Consider the following 16,853-nt stretch of genomic DNA (forward strand, 5'->3'; position numbering starts at 1 on the left):
TAGTCTCCTTCTATAGGCTGATCACATCTCCACAGAATCTAAATGAATATAAAACTCCTAGTGTGGTCTTTTGACAAGCATATTTAACAAAGCAGCATAGGAAGCATAAAGTCCTCCTGCACTTAAAACCAAGCATCCTTCTGTTAAAACTATAGTTCTTATTGATCACTTTCTAAGCAGTCCTGGCAATCCATGAATGTCAGGCTGACAATACTCTATTAAGCAATTCTGGAATAGTCATGACCAGTGACAGATCTCTTTCATCCATCTACTAGCCAACTAATTTTAAACCAAAACACATATGCACAGATGTGGATACAAGGAAGAAAAAAGAGGATTCAGGGAAGATGATGGCCTTTTAACACTGGCTACATCAACGCACATTCTCTAACTGGAAAGATGTGGGTAGGGACCATGAAGTCAATGGAAACCTCCAGAGTTTCATCTACCTTAAGAACTGGTCCACTGTAAGTATTTGGGCATATATTCGGTAAGAAAAGCGGGCCTGATCACATTTTGAGTGTTTCGCTAACTCAAGGTCTGTAGTATGTTCTGTTTGACATCTCTCGAAATTTTGGTGAGATATACAACATACATTTTGAGAGAAGTTACAGCGCAGTGTCACAGCTCTCAGCTGTTTCAGGTACATAAGTGTAACTGGATATAGAATACTAATAATTCTAGCTATATGAGGCCTAAACAGCCAAAGTATTATTAAAAGTGAACAATCCCCCAAAAGCATGTATTTTGCTGGGAGGTGGAGAAGCTGGAGGGCACCTGGGATTGAAACTAAGGCGTGGAATATTTTCCAGGTGAGAAGCAGCAAGGCGCTATCCGTTACCAAGGATGGATAGCACTGTCTAGACTAGCCAAGACAATCTAGTGCAGAACCAGCAAACCGAAATACCGGCTGCCACCAAGCAAACCTGTAATATTGAATCTAGGAAAGTGTCTCTTTTCAGAGCAGGTAACAACTAAGAGAAACTAAAAGGTTTTCATTCTAAGCAGAGGCAATTTCAGCCTTCTTCAGGCTCCTGAATACTGTTCAGCTGATGCAGAACAAATCTAGCAAAGTTTTTTTTAGATTATGCTTGTGGTGCAAATTATGTATAAAGTGGGTGAGGAAGAAAAGCTGATCTGCATTTCAATTTAAAATTATTTCTGCACTTAAAACTTAAGCTGTTCTGAAGCCTACGCATATAAACACACATACATGCACAGAGTGCAAAAGACAGCGTGTCACTGTCAGTGTTGTTTTGGGAGCACCTACCAAATCAGAATGACAATCCTGTCCTGGGTTCAGCAGTAGCAGTCATTTTTCTCCTTCTTAGTAGCTGGTGCAGTGCTGTATTTTTTACTTTCAGCCTGGGAACAGCGCTGATAACACCAATGTTTTTAGTTGCTGCTCAGTAATGTTTACTCTGATCAAGGACTGAGTCTCGTGCTCTTCCAGGGAGGAGGGGAAGCTGTGAGGAAGCAGAGACAGGATACCTGATCCAAACTAACCAAAGAGGTATTCCATACCACAGCACGTCATGCCCGGTATATAAACTGGGGGGCAGTTACCCAGAAGGGGTAGATCACTGCTCAGTGAGTCTGGATATCGGTTGGTGGGTGGTAAGCAGCTGCATTCTCTTCCCTTGTTATTTCCCTTATCATTATTATCATTGGTGGCAGCAGCAGTGGTTTGTGTTATACCTTCGTTACTGGACTGTTCTTAACCTGTGGGAGTTACATTCTTTTGATTCTTCTCCCCATCCCTCTGGGAACCTGGGGGGAGGAAGGGGGGGAGTAAGAAAATGGCTGCATGGCTGACTGAGTTTAAACCATGACAGTTCTTTTTGGTGCCCAATGTGTGGCATGAAGGGTTGAGATAACGACAGATCTGACCAGAATGTGTCTAATCGTATTTGTGATAAGCATTCCTTATTTTGGATTAAGTCACTCGTCACAATGCTGATTTATTGGCTCTCAAAGTTGTTTCTCTTGATCTCAGTTTCAGCATGTCGTACCTTAGTTAAAGCCGGTATTTGTTGTGTTAATTGGCTGGGGGTTTTGGGCTAAGGTTCTTGTTTCACTGTACTTTACCATAATGACTTGTAATACAATAGACTCATTGATCATGAAACTGATCTGGCTTGTGTTCCCAATGTGGTCACCACCTCTATACTTTGGGAGGTATATAATAGGAGTATATAGCAATTACACATCTTTTTTCCCCTCCTCGGGTGGTCAGCCTATGAGGGAGACATTCCCACACACCCTAGTGACAAGTACAGCAGTTACTCAAAATCTGACTACAACAGACAACACAGCTATTCTAACTCCAAGTACAGCAGCTGCACCAACCCCAGCAACAGGTTCAGCAGCTACTCAAACTCCGACCACAACAGACAGCGCAGTTACTCCAGCTCCAAGCACAGCAGCAACACCAGCCCCAGTGACAAGTATAGGAGCATCGTTTGAGAGTTCTGAAGGTTTTGAATGGTCTTTGGGTACCCTTAAGACCTGCCTGCTGATTGTGGTGGGGATCCCATGTTGGCACACATACAGTGTGTTTTATCCATGACTATTTCGTCTGATCTTGAAAGTTAAGTGGAGTCATGTTTGGGCCTTGTCTAGGATTAGGCTACAATATAGGAGGGCCACGAGATTTTCCCCGAGGCTGGACAGTCATGAGTGGCAGGGTGCGTGGGACAGTATAGGCAAGTATCTAGTCCACTGGGCCCCTCCACTGCTTTGGAAGTGTTGGAGATAGAAGCAGCTGTATGGAGTCCACAATGACAAGTTGCAGAAACTGCTGAAGGGAAGAGTGAATTATTTTGAGCCTGGCGGGCCCATGGCACCTCAGGCCATCAGGGCAGAGATACAACATACAGATGGACTCATGACTGAGGGGTGGACTTAGCAATGGACACTATTGCTCAGGTTATTCACGAGTGTGAAATGTGCCGCAGTTAAGCAAGCCAAGTGGTTAAAGCCTCTTTGGCATGGAGGAGGACAGCTGAAGTACAAATATGGGGAGGCTTGGCAGATTTACTACATCACACCCTCTCTTCTCCTCTGAAAGACTGCTACAAGAGATGGAGCTTGACATTGTGGACCGGATGGACTTAGCAGCTTTATAGGGATGGGTCCATGCACTAAGGAATGATCTCTCTCTCTCTGTGTATCTGTGGATGTATACATATGTATATATACGAGATAAGAGTGATGGTATATTGAAAATGTGGGATCTGAGCATGACGTGAATAGTATGGAATAAGGAGTGGATACTGTCCTGGGTTCAGCAGTAGCAGTCATTTTTCTCCTTCTTAGTAGCTGGTGCAGTGCTGTGTTTTTGACTTTCAGCCTGGGAACAGTGCTGATAACACCAATGTTTTTAGTTACTGCTCAGTAATGTCTAGTCTGATCAAGGACTTTCTGAGCCTCATGCTCTGTCAGGGAGGAGGGGAACCTGTGAGGAAGCAGAGACAGGACACCTGACCCAAAATGACCAAAGAGGTATTCCATACCACAGCACGTCATGCCCAGGATGTAGAACTGCGGGCAGTTACCCAGAAAGGGTAGATCACTGCTCGGGTCAGGCTGGGCATCGGTTGGCGGGTGGTGAGCGGTTGTATTCTCTTCCCTTATCATTGTTCCCCTTATCATTATTATTATTGGTGGTAGCAGCAGTGATTTGTGTTATACCTTAATTACTGGACTGTTCTTATCTCAGCCCGTTGGAGCTACATTCTTTTGATTCTCCTCCCCATCCATCTGAGAGCGGGGGGGAGGAAGCGGGGGGGAATGAGAGAGCAGCTGCGTGGCTGACTAAGTTCAGACCGCAACAAATCCCCATCTAGAATTAAAACCAGGGATAACCAAGTCACCTGTTGGACTCTCCAGAATGAAAACATTTTCCTACTGTGTTTGGTGGTACAGACTACACTCCCATTTCTTTCTGATACTTGGTTTGTAATACAATGTGTAATTTATCAAATTTTCAATCGTGTCCTTCTGCAAACACTTCCAATTCTTTTTCTTTTTTTTTTTTTTTTCTGGAGAAAAAGATGTCCTGGGTTCAGCAGTAGCAGTCATTTTTCTCCTTCTTGGTAGCTCGTGCAGTGCTCTGTTTTGACTTTTGGCCTGGGAACAGAGCTGATAACACCAATGTTTTGGTTTGGCCAAGGACTTTGTGAGCCTCATGCTCTGCCAGGGAGGAGTAGGAGCTGGGAGGAAGCAGAGACAGGACACCTGACCCAAACTGACCAAAGGGGTATTCCATACCACAGCACGTCATGCCCAGGATGTAACTGGGAGTTACCCGGAATGACACGAGATCTTCTGGGTTGGACTCGTTTTTCGGCAGGTGGTATTGTATTCTCTTCCCTTGTTATTTTCATTGTTGTTAGTGGTGGTAGCGGTGGTGATTTGTGTTGTACATTGGTTGCTGGACTGTTCTTGTCTCAACCCATGAGAGTTGCATTCCTTCGATTCTCTTCCCCATCCCTCTGGGAGCGGGGAAGGGGGGAGCCACCAGGGAGGCCTCAACTGCTACTGAGAGTGAGTGCACGAGCTGTCTGTCTGGGTTTAAATCACGACAAAGATTAAATGATTAGACTAAATTACTTTTAAAATATTTGATTTTCTTGTTCTCCAATGGCTTAAAGATATTCCTAAAAACATGCATCATAAAGAAAAAAAAAAGATACTGAGTTGGCATTTGCATTCTAAACCAGAAGTGCCTGATTTGGCTCTGCTTTTTAAAACCACATTAGAATTCTTCCAGGGAAATCTCACCGCTAATATGTGTTTTACAACACTGCCTTCTAGAGAGAGAATCTTGCTCTTAACCACTGTGAATCACTATTTCTGGAGTTCCATTTGCTGAACACATTGTACCTTTGTAGCAAAGGCTGGGACACCAGCCACAGATATGCCTGTCTTCTATTTTAAGTGCAACCTCAGGGCGAGGCTCAAGACCAAATCTGCCAACTGTCCAGACTGTTACTGTCAGGAATACATTCAGAGTTGTGTTTAGAATAAGCCATTGAGCACCTCTGGGGGAAAACCACAAATATATTCAAGGTTTGCAGAGTACTCATGGCACACTTCTTTGCAGAGTGGACGTGTCTATTTGTGGTGTGTACATCCGAGGTATCCTATCTAATCCTGCAATGATTTCACCTGAGCTCAGATGTACAAGATGGACTTCATAGTGGACCCCAGGATACATGGATGTGTCCCCCTTGACATGCGATGCTTGCAGATATGTGACAAGACAATGACAATGTGGAATGCTGGGGCAAGGCACACCTCATATTTCAGGGTCTTCCCAAGGCTCACCTTACAAGGCTAAGCCTCTGAAGTCTATCAAGCACTCATTTAATTCCATTTTCAGATAGTTCACGTGGAAAAGAAAGATTATGGAATGTGTAAAAGTTAGAGGACAAAAAACTAAACAATATGTTAGTTATTTGAGGGAAAACCTCTTCAAAATCACAAAAAGAAAATTAATCTTTTAATTTTATACAAATTATTAAATGCCCTTTTCAAAAAAACAGTGCTATTTAAGTCAAGGCAAAAATTTTAGTACTCATATACTTTTCCCTTCTAAAATTTCAAAGGTGAACTGAACAGTTGAGATAATGAGGCTTGAAAAGAGCTATGTTCATAGCTTGGCAGTCTCTCAATGATCCTGCCAAGCTGTAAGTAGCTAGAGACAGCTATCATTGTCTGATGGTGGCTTACTGAGAGAAGCTGACTGTGATAACACCAAAAAAGTTTTAAGGAGAATATGAAAACTCTCCCTTGCTTTCAACTTATTTACTACAGCAAAATAATTATCTTCTTTTTTCTTATGTGTATAAAAAGAGACAGATGTGGCAGTGGAAAGGCTCTAATGACTATGTTCTGATATCTACATTGGTATAAACCTTAATTTCCAACAAATTATCACTATGCTGTGATAACTGCCTTTTTTTAAGAGGAATTTCAACATTCCAAAGCTGCTGTTTTGAATAGTTCCTTTACTTTCCTGATTATATTTAGCATTTTTAAATGCTTATTTTGAAGAAAACCTGGCTACCAAGAAAAAGAAATTAGAGGTCTGTTCTTGTCCTTCCTTCCCTTGACAAATGTTTACACTTAAAATTCAATATGAACACAGCACAGCGAGATACTTTTTCCAATACATATATATTATTGATCACATGGTAAAACTTGCTTTCTGGAACACTGAGAGTTATGCATAGCCTAGAAGAACAATTATTGCTAAAAAAAAAAAAAAAAAAAAAAGGAGTTAATTTTCCACTAGAAATGAATATTTTTTTTAAGGCAAAAAAAAAGGTGACTACTAATATTCTTTCCCTTCAAAGTTTGTCAATAAAGTCAGTTAAATGCACTGTCATTGTACCACAGTGTGTCAGATCTGCTAGTGTCTCTGAACACAGTCAGTATTTTATTGCTGATGTACCGCTCTTTATTATTGTTCTATACCAGAATTCTTCTGGGATTTGGATCACTTATGTAAGTTTGCTCAATGACTGTGCCCAAAATTTAGCTGGCATAAGGTTGCACAGGACAGGGAGGTCATGATTACAGCCCCCTTTCCATTCCTGTTGCAACACTCTTCAGTGTTGCAACTTTTCTCCAATCTACACTGAAGCTCCACAGACTGATTTGTTAACTTTCTGAGAATATTACAAAGTTCACTTTCTCCTTCTTGTTACAGCTGTTGGCAAGAATGCAATTCAGGACAGAGTTGAGATTTAAGGTAGTCCTTAATTCTCATTTATTTAAGACATACTTGATAGTACAACAGCAGAAGACTCCTTAAATGTGTATTTTACAGTTAGAAAAAAAAGTAAATGTTGCACAGACAGTTGCCCTGTGCTCTTTGAAGCTCTGGAAATCAGCAGTAATAGGTTATTTCTGCTGACTTTCTGGTGACAACAAAATCCCGGTATTTTAGGTCAATTTTCGATCTTTTGCCCTTTTATTCCGATACGCCAGTGAAAACACGGTATTTGGTGCTGTGCAAATAATTACTTAGCATTATAGAACAGACACAAAGGGACTGATGCTAGTTACTGTGCATTACAGCTATGTTTTTAAGATTGTATCAAAGGCTTTTCATGAGTTGGCAAAGGAACCCATGTAAAACTTGTATTTAATAAACACAGCAAATGAGCTTTCGATGTTGTCAGCTGATAGCACTTGATAGATTGCTGCACCTTAACATGGTTCACTGAAATCCACCTGTGTGCTGTCATCTGCTTTCATAAACGGCATAGCTAACCAAGGAACACACATTAACCAATCTGTTCAGATTATAAAGAAAGAAATACATTCTGAGAGAAAAGGATTAACCCTTGACTCCCTTTCCTTTGAAAAACCGTAGTTCACCTCCAAGATTTCCAGAAAAGGAATCTCTAGATTTGAATATATCCTTAAACACATCCTTTTCTTTCACAGCCAACAACAGTCCTTTGAAAAAATGAGCTACAGCAAGCAGAAGGCCTGTGAATGAAGCAGTGGGAAAAAAGGATGCTCTGATCAGTGACTAGGTACACTAGAGAGAATCCTCAATTTTAAATGCTTGACATATGGCACACATACAAAACATGTAAAAAGTCAGATTAATGACCAAGACTGATCCCCAGAGGAACTCCGGCTTCCTCCACGCCAGTGATATGAAAAAGTAGCTTAGTCTTCTAAGCATTTAATTCTCCAACATTGCCAGGGCTTTGAGCACTGGCAGCAGGTAAACATCTTTGATCCATGCCTGCACCATGCACCTGTAAGACTCCATAGGAAAGTCACCTTTGCAGCCTACCTAAACCCATTCAGCTCAGCAAAGGGTCAGATGGGCTAACAGCCCACACTATAGCAGAGATCAGGCTAGACTATGGAACAATCTCTGGCTTTATATTTCATTCAGCTTCAACAGCTATTTTTGAGAAATTCAGCATTCTCCACCTTGAGTTTCAAACAGAAGTACTGACCCTTCAGGCTGCCCTTGTTTTAGTTGTTCATGTGCAGCACCATATCTTTCATCTGAGATGCACCATGTAATTTCAAGCAGTATGTACAAGGTTAAACCCGTATCTATGCCAGCGAGAACTGATACGTGGTGTACAATCTTTTGCAGATAGCAAATGTGCTAAACTGCTAAGCTCTGCTCTGAGGATACTGGTTAAACCAAAATCATTTCAAGAAAAACTCTGCTCTTGGTTCTTTCTTAAAAGACAAAAATGGGGCAATGTAAAATATTTCAGGATCTAGCCCACGTATATTCTAAATTACTGTAAACATTTAGTCAAGCAATCATTTATTGACTGTAATTTTAAAAAGCTGTTTCTTTCCTTTTGCTTTTTTTTTCCTTGCTGCTTTAATTTACACTATAAAAAGAAAAACAGCATGGAATTTGAAATGCTCATTCTCACAAACAGGCACAAAAATGTATTAATTATTAATACATCTTTGCAGCACGTGTATTGAATAATCTGCATTTATCACTTGCAGGTGACCCCTTAGCATATGGTCTACCCACACATCATAAACACCCTACCAAAGGATTGAAAGTTGAAAAACCGTTGGTGTAATTTTAGCTAATAGGTATTACACTGCCACAGCTGCCTGTGTGATTCTATCAGTCAGATTCATCATCATGAAGAGAAGCGCCAGATAGTCTCTACTAAAAGATCAGGACAAGCAGTAACACTGACTCATTTCTTTTGCTCTTCTGCTCCAAGGTTTTCTTGGGACCGAAGCAGAAAACTAATTCTAAATGTAAAGGAAAGGAGAACTGGGAATGTCAGCCAGCTTTTGCTTTCTCACATGACTGAACTCCTTTTGGTTAGTCATATACAGATTCTAGTTATTCCTTTTAGACATTCTTAGAAAAACCTAAGTAACACACAAATCATGTCCTGCTCCAATGTTAACAGTTACTTCTGTTGGAACCCAACCATTCTTTTTCTACAGATCAGCAGCCTCATAATTTTAATATTATTATAGAATCTTAGAATGGTTAGGGTTGGAAAGGACCTTAAGATCATCAAGTTCCAACCCCCCTGCCATGGGCAGGGACACTTCGCTCTAAACCATATCACCCAAGGCCTCATCCAACCTGGCCTTGAACACTGTCAGAGGTGAAGCATTCACAACCTCCTTGGGCAACCTATTCCAGTGCCTCACCACCCTAACAGGAAAGAATTTCCTCCTTATATCCAATCTAAACTTCCCCTGTTTAAGTTTTAATCCATTACCCCTTGATTTAAACAGTTCTTCCAGTTTCCTACCGGTCTCTGACTCCAGATGATATATTAGAGTTCATTAAAATCCTGCAAACCTAACTAAACTACTTACCCAAGAGACACAAATGTGAACAGAGCATACTTACAGATTTAAAATTAACATATTTTCAATTTAAAATAACATAATTAATTAAAAATAAACACATTTTTAAATAACCTCATATCAGGAAGTTATTTTGGAAGTGATTATGTATAAGAGTATTGACAACACTTAATCTGTTATGTATACGTGGAAGAAGTAAAATGTAAAGTAAGAACAAGTGAAACAAAGCTTGTGCATTATGATTTTCTATTACATCTCTATAAAGAGATGTAGAAGTGATGTCGATTTAGGATGAAGTTGGTAACACTGAAAAGCATAACCTGAAAGTCCTCCTAAAAACCGATGGAGTCACAAGCGAGCTAACAGCTAGGAGTCATTTACTGTACCTTCATCTAAAAACGTGTTCTTTTAACCTCGGGTTTTAAGATTTGTGAGGAGAAAGTGTTCTGGAATTTTAGTTCCATGTATAAACACCTTCAATTTGTACAAAAATTATATCATTGTGAGAAAACTATTTTAATTCTTCACAAGGAATGCAGGAATTGGGAGCTTTGACTATTAACCGAGTACAATGTAAGCAACTGAGCGGGCATATTTCAAGGACACAGTGATATTTATAAAGGTCAAAATAAAAGGAAAGTGTTTCTGCATTTGCTGTCAGAACAAGAGGATACAGTATCTACTAAGTAAAATAACAGATTCTTTCTCTCTTCCTCAATGTATTGAAAAATATTTCTTTACAAAATATATTCATGTATATCAGGTTTTAGAAGAAGTAAAATGGTTTCCTTTGTTTGCGCCAGATCCTGTTTCTTTCCATTAAATTTCTGTGTACTGTACTACAACTACTGTACTACAACTACGGTAGTACAACTGTGTTTGCCTCCTGGAGAAGGGAGAGAGACATCTGTTTTCATCCTTAGCAACAATAAAATATGTTTTGGAGATAGGAGAAATCACTAGTTATACCTTTAGTATATGCTGCTCCTGTTTTACACTAATTAATAAAATAGGATTTATCTACTTATATTATTTACAATGTTAAACATGAACTTTTTATTTAAGTTCTAATTCAACTTTTATGTAAGAATGCAAAAGATAGCATAAGCATAGCTTGAAAAATAAGACATTCAAACGACAACATCATATGACAATCAAAAAAGATGCTCCTTTAAATGGACATTCATAGGCATGTCAGTGTATGAGACTACCCCAACTGTTTCCAAAGAGAAGGAACATTTCAATGAATCATATACTAACAATACATGAGAAAACAAACACCTGGGGTGTACTCAGTCCAAAGCCTATCACAGGGAATCTACCGTGCAACTAGTAGGAAGCAGCTTTGATATATGTCAAGGTACAACACAGGTCCCATAGTCAAAGGCTGTCCAAGCCCGATTTATTCAATGCTTTTCTGGTGTGATTTTTCTTACCCTCCTCCATGTGAACACCACCCGCTTCTGTGGCTAAACTGACTAAAAGGTTTCCACCAAGAAAAGAGCTGCTTAAAAGGAACCTTTCACATTATCTCACAGTAAATACCAGAAGTTATGCTATGTAGACATGCATGCCTGAGCATATAAACCAGACGTTCTGTGTATTTCTGAAAAGAAATACATGAGAAGCCCTGACTAGATAACTCCAAGACAACTGTAAGATGTAAATGATTGAGATAAATTAATCTGATTATGAACTGGTCATTTGCTGAGGTGAGCAGCTCCAGAGAGGAAACCTTCAACACTGGAGTGAGGGGACACACAGTGTCCAGGGCCTCAGTTCTGAGCAGTGAGAGCCAGCAAGGGAGCCTCAAGTCCTCGACAGGACTTGCCCAGGAGCCGGCAGCTCATCAATTTGACAGATGGACCACTCGGTGGATAACAAATTGTCTGCACACAAAGAGTTCTGGCCTGGTTCAGTGTCCAACTGGAGACCAGTAACGAGTGGTGTCCCCCAGGGGTTGGTGTTAGGACTGATTTTGTTCAACATCTTTGTTGACAATGTAGACAGTGGGATTGAGTGCGCCCTCAGCAAGTCTGCTGACGACACTATGTGGCTCGGTTGATAATGCTGGAGGTAAGGGATGCCATCCAGAGGAACCTTGACACACTTATGAGGTGGGCTGATGCCAACCTCATGAAGTTTAACCATGACAAGTACAAGGTCCTACACCTGGGTGAGAGCAATCCCAGGCACAGGTACAGGTTGGGCAAAAATGATATTCAGAACAGCCCTGAGGAGAAGGACTTGGGGGTGTCGGTTGATTAGAAACTGAACATGAGCTGGCTTCAGTGTGCGCTTGCAGCCAGAAAGCCAACCGTATCCTGGGCTGCATCAAAAGCAGAGTGACCACCAGGTCAAAGGAGGTGATCCTGCCCCTCTTCTCTGCTCTCGTGAGATCTCACCTGGAGTACTGTGTGCAGTTCTGGTGTCCTCAACATAAAAAGGACATGGAACTGTTGGAACAAGTCCAGAGGAGGGCCACGAAACGATCAGGGGACTGGAGCACTTCCCATATGAAGATAGGCTGAGAAAGTTGGGGCTGTTCAGCCTGGAGAAGAGAAGGCTGAGTGGAGACCTCATAGCAGCCTTCCAGCATCTGAAGGGGGCCTACAAGGATGCTAGACAGGGACTCTTCATCAGGGAGTGTAGCTATAGGACAAGGGGTAATGGGTTAAAACTTAAACAGGGGAAGTTTAGGTTAGATATAAGGAAGATGTTCTTTACTGTGAGGGTGGTGAGGCACTGGAATGGGTTGCCCAAGGAAACTGTGAATGCTCCATCCCTGGCAGTGTTCAAGGCGAGGCTGGACAGAGCCTTGGGTGACATGGTTTAGTGCGAGGTGTCCTTGCCCATGGCAGGGGGTTGGAACTAGATGATCTTAAGGTCTTTTCCAACCCTAATCATTCTATGAATCATAATAGAGATACTTAGAGATTAGCATCTCTCCATCTTGGGTAGTATGTCAGGAAGAGAAATTACAATGTATAGCAAATAGAATTCACCTATAATAAAGAATGATTACTTTTACTCGCTTAATTGTGAAAATAATATCTCAAAAGATACACTAACAAGTCTCCTGCCAAAGGCAGAACATCGAAATCAAAATGATGCAAATTTTTACGATCCAATGGGTTTTGTGTTTGCAGGATGATAGACAGGTATGAGAAAGGAAAATTATAAGGCATGCCTGCATTTGAAAGATAGATTAACATTGACTGGGAATTTTAAAGCACTAAGAGCTGTTTCTGAATAAGCTCATATGTGAATGCTCTTATTTTGGAATAAGAGTGCTTTGTTCCTGTTCAGCTTGACCCACTTTCCAAATGTATTTAATTAGGAACAGGTTTATTTCCAAATGTATTTAATTAGGAACAGGTTTATATGTAAGAAAGCCTGTTGTTTGTTCTCTTGATTAAAGCAGTGAAGTTCAGTATCTAGGGTTTCGGATTCAAAACAGCCTAAACAATTAAAAAAAATAAACAATCTATGGGAACAGTGCCTAGGTATTAAAATGCAATTGTGACATTTTCACTGTTTCCTTAAATAAGTGATTTCAAAGGTAAAAGGTTTTTTAAAAAGTTTTCAGTCAGGAACTACTTTCACCTGTAATTCATAGGCTGTGGATGGTTACTCAGAATTCTTTAAGACAATCTGCCCTTTGCAAAACATTAAGTTACAGCAGAGGTTTTTAAAAGTATGTGCCAAAGGGTCAACTGTAGTATCTCAGCACTTCACAAATAGCACAAAAATTGTGCTATTTACCTAAAGTAAACCTATGCAGTCTAGAGAAGACAAGAGAAGCTTACTCTTCCAGTACTCACAGCTGACTCAAATAGAGGTGAACAGAATCTGTGATGCCAACTCAAGCTGTCAAACTCAGTACTGTGCCAACCACATATACCTGGATACCTGATCAGAATGCAAGTGGTGTGAATCTACAATCATTTGGAAAATACAGAGTAGGCAGTTTTAGAAATGCAAAAAATTGGAAGCCTAACTTCGGGTGTCCATAAGTATGTCTAGCAAGTGCAACTATATATGCCTGACTGACATAGGCCTGGTACCATTGCTTTGGCCACATAATCCTGACTTAGTGATGCTTGTGTAGAAATTAGTACATCACTAAACGCTACAGCATCAGTCTAGAGATGTTTATTAAGCTTTATTAAGCATTGTCATCTCCATCTAATGCCAAATGCTCCTTGCTGGTTCCACAGCACAAGCATGCTGGGTATCTTACAATAAAGTAATATCAGATAGTTTACATCATGAGTGGGTAACATGATTAATCTTACAATGGAAAGATGAGGAATGTTCACGCAAGATGAAAGGCAGTACAAAAAAGTTATTTCTTACACATTGTGCAGCTGTTTATTACTAGCTGTAAATGGCAAGTATTGGCACTGTTCTGCCTACAGTGACTCTATTTTAAAACACTTCCTCTGGTAAATTTTCAAGCTGTGGGGAAGGGGGATTAAGTGCGATGCTGGACTGTCCCCAACAGGATGGTTCACAATAAGGGTCCACATGCAGACTCAGACATACTTCTGTGGAAGAAATGGAAACTCTTCACTTATGTAACAAAGCAATGTGTTTTGAATTCTATGCTGCACCCTCCCAGAAAGTTCTTTGTACTCCATGAGTGACACCCTCCAAGTGCTCGTACCCAAGAGATCTTCCTAACTGTCCTATAAACAGAGCGGGGGTTCAGATTTCTCTTCTGTCATTAAAGCTTAATTCAGATCATAAATGCTTGGCCTTCATTTGAAAAACAGAAAATCACATACTCTGTATTCAGAAGGTACTCTGATGGTCATTTCTGATGTGTTTAAGAACAGATTAAAACTTCAAGTAATTTGGCAGGCTACTGTTAAGACAGTAATGCTATGTTTTAGCTTGTGGTTGATGTTATCTTACTCTTACATTCTAGTGCTTCCATAAGAAACAGCCCATTGCTGCTTTCTAGAAAACAAGAAATAACAAGAAATAATATGCCACATTAGCGATGCTTCTTCAAAATCTTTTGTATTTTACCTTGAAATTATTCCCTCTGAAAAGAAACCACTTTTACAAATATTAGGGGCTTCCAAAATAGTTTTGTACAGTCTAGAATAAGAAAACTACTAGAAATGAAATTATTCCATATTTCTATTTGTTGCAGAGTACTATCCTGAAAGAGAAATGTAGGTTGTGTTATTAAGCAAAACAAGACCTTTTCCTCAACAACTACATTTTTATGTCAGTGTCTGTATTACCCCTTAAGTACAGATCTCTAATGATCTGCAACCATGCCTTATTTTGGAAGATCCCACAGGAGTTAGGTAAGAAGCAAAGTAGACTTCCTCTGTTTAGCCATGCAGCATGCTGGATAAGCTGTTCAGATCCACAGTAACTATCAACAATTGAAAACTATATAATAAATACAGATAGACACAAGCAACAGCTTAGCTAGGAAAATTTTAAGAATAAAAAGTAGTTACCTTTTAATGATCTATTCATTTAAAAAATATTACATATTTATTTCTCTCCTCCTAGGTGGTCTGTTTACTTTCTGCAATTAACATTAATTAATATATCTTGAAATATAGTGGTTTACATGTTTTCAATGTATTTTTAATATATTAAATTTATTAATAAGTTAGTTGGTTGGACACCAAAGTCTACTTGGAGAAGAACGTCTTTAAAGCAGAAATACTTAACATAAAAAAAAAGCTGCTGGACGTTATTAAATTGCATTTTATAGCATACAATGTTATTTTGTGATAAATCAATTCTGCTTTTTTTATATACTCAACTAAATTACATTCTTACTTGTGTCAAATATGGTTTTGTGCTTTCTTGTCAGATTTACTTCATTAGTTTTATCCCGCTGTCTGCACATACTTTGACAGTAATTTGTGGAAAATCTTATTTTTACCTATTTTCAGTTACTGATAACAGCTCTGGCATGAAAACACATCACTGCTTCAAACACCTGTTTTATTTAAAAAGAGAATACCAATAGCCTTTTGAATAGAATTAGATTATGGTATTTTTTTTAAGAAAATTGCAAAAATTATTCTGTACAATAAAGCAAATACTACATACCTCATAATGACAGAATCATGAATCACAGAAAATGATGAGAAGTTTTTACTTTCTTTCAGTACTGGGAGATGAATGATTGAATTCTAAACCTCACGTTCCTGTTTTTGAAGCTCCCTGTCACTTTCTAATGAAGTTTGTTAAGACATTTGCCAACGTTAAAACTCAAACTCAAGGACATTAGAATTTGCTCTCAAAACAATGAAATATTACTCTGAAATTAAAATTTCCACTTTCAAACCATATTTACGTTGGTTATTTCCCTCTCAATCAGCTTGTTCTCCTTAACCACACAGTGAATGCATAAATATAGCTTTTAAGTTATAACTGGCATTACAAAATTTATATAAAATGTAATCTCATTATGAAAAATACTATACCAATGGTCAGTTTTTCAATACCAGAAAATTACCAAATACAGAAGAAACTACTCAGTGTAGTGATACAAGACACTAGAGCGTAAAAGAATATCCCTCAAGTTTTAATGTAAGACTAGTGAAAAGAAACGAATTGGGGACCACTCTGTTATCAGTAGTGAATGGAAAATATTTAATGTGTTTAACAAACTACTGGATCGCCACTTTCTATTCACTGTCCCCAAAAATCCTGGCTTTTACATGAATACCCCAAGTATCAGCGTTTCCTCGCCATGTTTAAAAGAATCGTTTTTGTAAGCTATACCTCATGACTCTTCTAAGAAATAGTGTTTTAGGGACTTTTCTGATTAGCACGCATTACCTGTTGCTTTCTATGTAGGCAGAGTTTCTAAGCATACAGTATGCACAAAATTGCAGCAGCTGTCCATAAACTCAACACAAACAGTGAATTAATTAATAATTTTGAACATTAAGAGACAGGCCCTGGGAAGCTGTCCAAGACATTTTTATCCACAAGCTGTAAGACTGCTATATTATTAATTAAAATTTGGGAAAAGTGCCAAAGATACGCAAGAAACTAAAGAGCAGTTACTCACAACCTAATAGAGTGGAGAAAGTAGAAGGTAGCTTACAAATAGACTATCAAGGAAAGAAAAATTAGGAAGTGAAAGAAAGAGATGTAAGGGCATTCTGAAATTACAGAAAAAGAAGAAAAATGGACATATAAAATCAAGGAATGATTAATTATTTTAGAAATGAGCTACTGTCATGAATAAAATCAATCGCATTTAGGTCAAACTATCTGTAGACAGAAAAGCAGAATGGTATCTAAAGGAGAGAAATTATAGTCTTTCTCTTCATTTAAGTCAGTGCCACTTTAAAAAGATTGCAGACAAACTGGGCAAACTTCATACTGCAGACTGTATTTGAACTCTCTTCTTCCATGATGCTGAAGACAAAATATTACTGTATTTTTTGCTTGACATCATAAGTGTATTTTTAAAAAAAGAGCAAACCAAGGGCTTTTGATGATCTACCCAA

General features: G+C 39.2%; 1 protein-coding gene across 4 annotated transcripts in view; it reads right to left on the reverse strand.

Annotated features, from left to right (window-relative positions):
• AKAP7 (A-kinase anchoring protein 7) overlaps positions 1–16,853 on the reverse strand; it is an 86,289-nt gene that overhangs the window by 27,427 nt on the left and 42,009 nt on the right. The window contains exon 8 of one of the 4 annotated variants that reach the window (XR_009729238.1): positions 13,158–13,260. The exons of the other annotated variants lie outside the window; for them this stretch is intronic. The gene's annotated coding sequence lies outside the window, so the exon portion shown is untranslated. The remainder of the gene's footprint in view (positions 1–13,157; positions 13,261–16,853) is intronic. 4 annotated transcript variants of the gene reach the window in all.

Source organism: Neopsephotus bourkii, unplaced genomic scaffold, assembly GCF_033783945.1.
Source record: "Neopsephotus bourkii isolate Nb327-2 ecotype Australia unplaced genomic scaffold, CSIRO-AGI_Nbou_v1 NB_1765, whole genome shotgun sequence".
Taxonomy (NCBI): Eukaryota; Metazoa; Chordata; class Aves; order Psittaciformes; family Psittacidae; genus Neopsephotus; species Neopsephotus bourkii.